This window comes from Vespula pensylvanica, chromosome 7 (assembly GCF_014466175.1).
Source record: "Vespula pensylvanica isolate Volc-1 chromosome 7, ASM1446617v1, whole genome shotgun sequence".
Taxonomy (NCBI): Eukaryota; Metazoa; Arthropoda; class Insecta; order Hymenoptera; family Vespidae; genus Vespula; species Vespula pensylvanica.
This window is the reverse complement of record NC_057691.1, coordinates 6741765-6750162: the sequence shown is the minus strand read 5'-3', so window position 1 is coordinate 6750162 and position 8398 is coordinate 6741765. Positions and strand designations below refer to the sequence as shown.

General features: G+C 33.4%; 1 non-coding gene across 1 annotated transcript; it reads right to left on the bottom strand.

Annotated features, from left to right (window-relative positions):
- Positions 1-1094: 1094 nt before the first annotated feature.
- Trnal-cag lies at positions 1095-1178 on the bottom strand. The gene has a single exon. It is a non-coding gene; the product is annotated as a tRNA-Leu (tRNA).
- Positions 1179-8398: the final 7220 nt, after the last annotated feature.

Below are 8398 nucleotides of genomic sequence, written 5' to 3'. Positions count from 1 at the left end.
AATTAAATTTTTTGCCATTTTTCTTTCTCTTCGTTCTTTTTTTTTTTTTCTTTTTTTTTTTTAATTATTTATCCATTTTCATCGCCCAAGCCTCTAATTTCTTCATTTTCTTGCAGGATTATCGAGTTAGATCCAAGAAATAATTTTTACGAAAAACTCGGCTGATTTCTTTTCTCTTTTTCTTTCTCTCTCTCTTTTTTTTTTTAATTATTTCTTCATTTTCATCGTCCAAATCTTTGATTTTTCTATTTCCTTACGTCGTAAGAGAATCGATTCGAAATATCTTTAATTGAGAGGACAATGGAGTACGATCGAGTAAAGATCAGAGAAATAATTTTTTTTTTTTTTAAGTCATTTCTCCATTTTCATCGTCCAAATCAAATGTAATTCGTTTGATTGTTTATGAAACACTAAGCCAATTTATTCGAAATTGTCGCCGATCGTTTATTCTATCTATCTTACATATATATATATATATATTTTTTTTTCAATCGTCGCGTTCAAAATCTAACGTCCGATTTTACACGCCGTGCTTTAAATATCGTATCAAACGCGTTCGTGGAAAAACTTTGTAGAATGATTATAATCTGTACCATTTTAGAATCCGTTCATTGAAGAAATGTGATATTAGTCGATTTTAATTTAGAATCGAATACTCCCTTATCGATGACCGCTTATTGAATTTTGAATCAATATATTCTCGGTAATAAAGTTTGTCGTTTTGGTATATTGCAAAAAAAAAAAAAAAGAAAAATGCACAGTTTTTCCTTTCGCGTCATTTATTTACTATTTTCTTTTTTTTTTTTTTTTTGATCCGACCATAATCGTCGCACGATAAATACGTGGATTTACTTTTTCGTAGAATCGAGAGACACGCCATGAAAATTCGTGATATACGAGACTAACGTTCGATAGCGCGTGAATGGCCGAGCTAAAGAAGAGCTTAACGTTATGTAAAAAAAAAAAAAGAAAAAAAAATACACAGACACACAATACGCAAACAGAGACGCTCGCACATACATAAATACATAGGTCATATATATACACATATACACACGTAGGTACGTACAAAGAGAGTAGAAAAAAATTAAGGCTGTCAGAAGTGGGATTCGAACCCACGCCCACATAAGTGGACTGCGACCTGAACGCAGCGCCTTAGACCGCTCGGCCATTCTGACGTGTGTTCGACCGATTGTTCTTTAGCCTTTAATAATTCTCCTCGTGGGTAGAATGTACTCTAATCGAAAAACTGGTCTGCATCGCTAAATTTATCTCTGAGCTAGGCGAAAATAACTACTGGTGCCGTACTAACGTAGAAACGAACGAACGAACGAACGAACGAACGAGCGAAAGACCGAATGAACGAACGGACGGATCAATTCGAACGACTGAACGACCGATTGAACGAATGAACGAACGAATGAACGAAGGAACGAACGAACGAATGAACGAATGACTGAATGACTGACTGACTGATTGACTGACTGACTGATTGACTGACTGACTGACTGACTGACTGATTCTCTAAGAAATTAAAAAATTAGTTTCGTTAGTCCTACATCCTAATTATAATCGATTCAAGGCCATCTTCGAACAAAGATTGACTTATTAACTAATCTAACTTTTTTATTAAATTGTATTAACCATTAACAGATTGGATTATAAAGAAAAAAAAAAAAAAAAAAATGGTAACAGCAGAAATACTTCTTCTCTGTGTCGTTAAAAATTCGATAGACAAAATAAAAAGATTATGTGCTAGTATAATTTTCTCATTAAATCGTATGAATCGATTAATCGATACGAATACTAATAATAATAAATTATAATAAGCAGTAAGTTATAGCAACAACAACGACGACGACGACGACGACGACGACGACGACGACGATGACGACAACAAATAACAAAATATTTCTTTGTCCTACGTTATTAAAAATTCATGAAAGAAAAACGAGCGAAGAACAAATAAAGAAATAAAGAAAAAGTTAAAAAAAAAAAAAGAAAAAAAGAAAAAGAAGAAAAGAAAAAAATGGGAGAAACCGAAAAAAAATTATTCGACGTGCAATTTTCTCATTAAATCGTATCGAACGATTATAAGTGACTCGAAATGAAAAATGACGGTAATAATAGTTTACGATCGAGAATAATGATTAGGAAAATGTCCAATGAATATTCAAGATGTCGTAGAACAAGTGACACATTACTCGTTATTAATCGGTATCGTTCGTTTCATACACCACTACCAATTAAAAATCTTCATTTAAATCGGCTACACTTCGTTATCGTTGAAATTTCCTTTCGTAAAAATATCGTATAAATAGAAAAGTTACATATATTTGTCGGATCGTACAAACAATATGCGCGAAGGATTAATCGGAAAAGAATAAAAAGAAAAAAAGAAAAAAAGAAAAAAAATTGAAAAGAAAAAAATATATATGAAAAAAAGAAAAAGATGGAGGAGAACGAGTTTTAGATTGGATAATAAAAAGGTTTGTAATAAATCAAAGGGAATGAAGAAATACGCGTTGAGAGCAACGTACGGTTAATTTACTAATGCGTCAAATTAATTGGATCGCGTACATAACCCGTTGACGTAACCTCACGTGTGTCTCTGTCTCTCTGTCTCTCTCTCTCTCTTTCTCTGTCTCTGTCTCTGTCTCTGTCTCTGTCTCTGTTTACTCGATGCGTGGGGATAACACTTTGATGTAATTTACTTTTTTATAAATTGATACGCTGTAATACGACGATAGATAGAGAGACTCGCGCTCGATCGAATTTCAATTCGAAATAAAAATATTACTTTATCGTGTTAAATTATTATTATAAATGAAAAATATGGAGCATCAATGCGTGCTTTCGTAATTCGAGAAAATGGCCGACGTCAATCGGTTTACTCGAACGAAAGAAGACGAACAAACGGAAAGAGAATGAAGGAACGTGTTGATTCGAGTATTATACTATCGCGTTAATTATCGTCGCCGTTAATTATCGTTACGTTCATCGTCCTTGCTATCGACAGGAACAAGATTTCTCTTGGTTTATTCGATTGATTCGCTTTTTTCTTACTTGATCGAACAAAAAAAAAAAAAAAAGAAAGAAAGAAAGAAAGAAATCGTGATTCAAAACGGGTGTCTCAGCCGGTGCAAGGCCGTTTAAACTTAGAAATTGGAATTCATTGGCGGGACAATGGAAGACTGTATGGTGGTACCTGGCGAGAGTGTGTACGTAAATAAATAAATAAATAAGTAAGTAAGTAAGTAAGTAAGTAAGTAAGTAAGTAAGTAAGTAAGTACTTACTTGCACCTACCTACCTACCAACCAACCAACCAACCAACCAACCAATCTAACAACCTATTCGTCCAAGGACGAGCGAGCTGACGTAACTCGCTAAGTAATATCCGCGTAATACGCTTTTAATAAAATACAATGGTCCTCTTGTTTGATCGGAAAGAAATGTAGAGAGTTTTACGAGAACTTAAATAAAAAATATCGATCATCGTTTATATCCGAGAAAACTCGTATACTCGCACGATATAATTCTTCCATTATCAACAAACTTTATCGTAATATTTCGGAAGAATGAGAATTCTATGTGATCTAAAAAGAAGTCTCGTTGATATTTGTCGTCGTTCGTTGATTAGTTCGTTCCTTAGTATTTTTCTTTCCTCTTCTTTTTCCTTTCATTCTAGCAATCTGGTGTTAAAGAGAAGGAAAGATTGTCAGGTAGTGCGATTTCCGGTGCGGTCCGGTGCAGTGTCTCGAATAGTCCAAGATTGCATAGTCGCATTGAGCGTCGCTGCGTCTCAAGGCCGGACCGTCCGAGAGCTAAGGACGACGTTAAGATTCCCCTCTTGTCCTCTCTCTCTCCCTCCCTCTCCCTCTCTCTCTCTCTCTCTCTTTCTCACTCTTTCTCTCTCACACACACTCTCTCTTTTCCTCCTCTTTATCCTCTTCTTTCCGTCCCTCTCCAAAGAACAAGTCTCCGCATCGAGTCTGCCACCATCACCGACGTCTCAGTCCTATCCCTCTACTCTTCTCCTCCTCTTTCGCGAGTTCTCCTTCTCTCCCTCCTCCCTCTTCCTCTCTCCTCTCTCCCCTTACCCCTTTTTGCATCCTCTCCTTCTTCTTCTTCTTCTTCTTCTTCTTCTTACCCATCACTGTGGTGTTCTTCCTTCTTCTTACTTCTCTCTCTCTTTTTCTTTCTTTTTTATCTCTTTCTCTCTCTTTCTCTCTCTTTTATACCTCGCTTCCAACTAAACTGCTCCACTGTACGACTACTCCACTCCACTCTACTCGAGTCTCCCGGTACGAGCTATAAAACTGGATGGTGCATTTCCTTCGGCTGGAAGCGATTTACCTGCTCCTAATCGTCGATCGTCGCAACACCGACACGATCACGATGGCGGAGGAACACCAACTATTTCTTATTTCTTACTTTTCTTGCAATCTTTAACCAACCTGTTCAACCATCCATCCACCCACCAACTCAACCTCCTAACCATTCAACTTCTCCAATCGTTCTTCCTTCTCTGTTAAACAATAAGTTTCCCGTGTCAGAAGATATCGAGACGAAATCGTCCAAGCAATCGGACTCAGTATACAAGAAGTGAATAGAAACTTCGCGATAGAGAACGTTTTTATTAGAGTGTCTCTATCTTTATTCCATTGGGTATTTACTATGATCGAGGATATATTATCGTACGGCCATTTTTTGTCCTTCTTTTGGATTTTTTCTAAGTTTGAAAATAAGAGAGAGAGAGAGAGAGAGAGAGAAAGAGAGAGAGAGAGAGAGAGAGAGAGAGAGAGAGAGAGAAAAGACGAAGATTACCTGTTCGTTCTATTATATTACGTAAGATACGCACGGATTCAATCTTAATAATGTACGATAAAATAATTAAGATGAACTTGCAGATAATCCACTAGTTCCTTCGAATTGCTACTTTTTTATTTTTCTTCATTTTCTTTTTTTCTTTTTTTCTTTTTCTTTTACGCTTTGTACTCCATTTTTGTACCGACTATTTTCGTTCCGAGTATTTCTACGAAGTATTCCGAATGTTCGATATATTTTTGGTAGGAATGAACGATATTTCGATTCGTTCGAATATTTAATAATGACATGTTGATAATAATAAAAGCATATATATATATATATATATATATATATATAGGTTTCTTTATGAAAAGGGTTCGAGTGGTACGTACTAGAGGCATAGCAACGCAAGAAGCGAGGGCACTAGTTTGTTAGGATTCCTTACGTGTCACTGGGTTACTATACTCACATTCCATACATAGAACGGGAGTCTACAGTATGAAAGAAACTGCTTTAGAATCTCGACCACCGAGCGACTGCATTGTAAAGCCAAGCGAAGGGCTTCCCTCGCAAGGGAATTCATTTCTTGTTTGTCTTGAACTTACTCTCTCTCTCTCTCTCTCTCTCTTTCTCTCTCCTCTCTCTCTCTCCCCCTCTCTTGAACAGCTCCACTATATTCTCAGCTTCAGCGAAATACGAATCTTAATTTTTTTACCATTTATCTCCCCTCTCCAACTATATATGTGTGTATGTATATGTGTATATATATACACATACACACACATATATTTACGATTATTTATATACATATAAATATTTATGATTAACTATATTGTACATATATATATATATATTTCTATATCTACATACATATATACATACATACATACATACATATATATATATTATATATTTATGATTAATTATTTATACATATATATAAAATTCAATTATATTTTATTACTTCTTTTATATCTCAAATTTCACTCATCAAACAAATACAAGATCTGATGATCGACAAGAGAGATACTTTTTTTATCTTTCATTATTTTTTCTAATGTTAACGACCAATCGGAAGTGGACTATTTCTTTCTGTTTCTTTTTTATTCTTTTTCTTTGGTACCGACAAAGAAGAACGTAAGTAATAGTTTCCTAGAAAGAAGGAAGCTTCTTCGTTTAGCGATATCACGGTGGTCGTGATGATGTTACGTGATGGTTTAACGTTCAAGGTCGACGTAGTTTTTGGGCCGAAACAGGTGGACGGCAGGATGGCAAACGGCTCATGTTCAAGGTCATGTTACAATAACACCGCTATCATCATCATCATCATCATTATCGTTGTCGCCGTCGTCGTTGTCATCGTCATCGCATGCACCATCGAAACAGAAGATTTTAACGATGCAAGACAAACTTTTGTGGAACACCTGCGCATTTTTTTCTTTAATCGCAGCCTGCCTTCTTTAATCTCTTATGCAGCTTACTTCTAAACACATATTTCATATTTAGATATTTTTCAATAATTGTTAGATATTGTACGGGGATTGAATATTTTTTTTCCTACCTCAGTAAAACGGAAGTAGTAATATTAGTTAATTAATCTATTGATTTATCATTGATTTGGGATAAATAAAATATCAATAAATAAAATAATTATATATATATACATACCAATATAATAATAATAATAACAATAACAATAGCAATAATAATAATAAACAAAAAGAAAGTAGACAATATCGTGGATTAGAACAACACGATGGAACGTAATAATGTAGTTTCGTGAAATTCTGGATTGGAAAAAAGAATCCTATAGGAAATAAAAATCCTAAAGAATTACATCATATTTAACAATAGCAAGGATTATCAAAAAGTATATTTACTTACCCTAGTGTCAAACAGAAAGACGAATACACGCCATTTACATAATTTTCTCGAGTTCTTCTGTTTCTTTTTCTTTTTTTTTTTTTCTCTTCTTCTTTTTCATTTTCGTTCTTTCGATTACGAAGAGAGAGCAGTACGAGAAGACGTAGAGCTACGTTATTATGACGAAGAGAAAGTGGGGGAAGGGAAGTAAAAGAAAATTTATGACAGTGTCAAGAGTCTCGCGTGTGATTCGCCATATTCGAATTAAGCTATTTGTGCGTATTTTTTTTCCATCTCCCCTCTCCTACCCTTCTTCTTTATGTTTTTTTTTTTTTTTTTTTTTTTATTCACCGTTATAAAGTATCACGAACATATATAAACGCGTGCACGATGTGTGTTTGTATATAAACATTAATATTTACTGTTTCCTTCGTTATAATTAATAACACTGCGATATTTTAATTTAAAGCATGGTTATTCGATATTACCGGATTTCTCAGACATTCAGAAGATTTGTATTCGCTATTAATCGATATATCTCAGTTTCAAGATTTAATCCTTAAATATCTCATATTTATATTATATTCATAAATAAATGAAGAAGGGATTAATAATTATTAATAGAATAAGAGGTTAATGAAATAAGTATCAATTAAAATGAGGAATGATAAAAGAATATTGTTACACGGGATGATAAATCATTGGATTAATTAATATCGATCGTTTGGAAATGGAAAACTCGATGAAGAATGTATTATATCAAAATTATATGGATGGAATATATTTCAATCAAAATGAAAATAATTTATTAAGGAATTTTAAGATCAGCTGTATCTTTTTTTTTCTTCTCTCTCTCTCTTTTTTTTTTGTTTTAATTAAAATAATTTAATCGATCGATCGATCGGAATTAACCAGTGCAAATAAAAAAAAAAAAAAAAAAAATACATAATCAATATTTTTTTTTCTTTCATTTTTTTTGTGACTTCAACAACAATAGTTCCTTAATCTAAATCCCAAATTATTCTCATTCTCAAAATAATTTACTCTCTGATATCTTCTTTGTTGGTTAAATAAACGAAACAGATCATATCAATGGATTGATTAAAATTATCTAATGAAAACTAATTAACATTTCTTAGACTTGAAGTATAAAAATTCGAATAACAATACATGGTTTATTAACGAAATGATATTATCCTCGAACTTTTTTCTTCGAGTAAATAAATAAATAAATAAATAAATAAATAAATAAATAAATAAATAAAATAAAATTATTACAAGATTGTATTACATACACACGATTAATCAGTGGATTGAATAAAACTACAAATAAATCTTACAAATAAAAAACCAATGACATATAATACCAACCAATCAACATTTGTAATATGTCGGACTACTTTCAATTATCTTAACTCGAACAATTGATTAACAAATCCTAAAAATTATACCTGTTCTCAAAATAATTTTATGGACCGGTTAGCAATCAAAAGAATTGGAAGGATAACCTAAGTAGTTGGTAGTAAGAAGAACGATCAAACCTAAAGAAACGATAGTTGGAATGAGAAAGAAAAAAAGGAGAAGGACGCAATATGTGCAACTACGGTCTATCCAAGGGCAAGCGATCGTGACTGGCTTAATAGTATTGCAAGAGGAGGTTGAGCCCCAACTGCAATTATAATACACCAAGAGAATGTGCATTCACCTTTGGTCCTTTGCCACTTG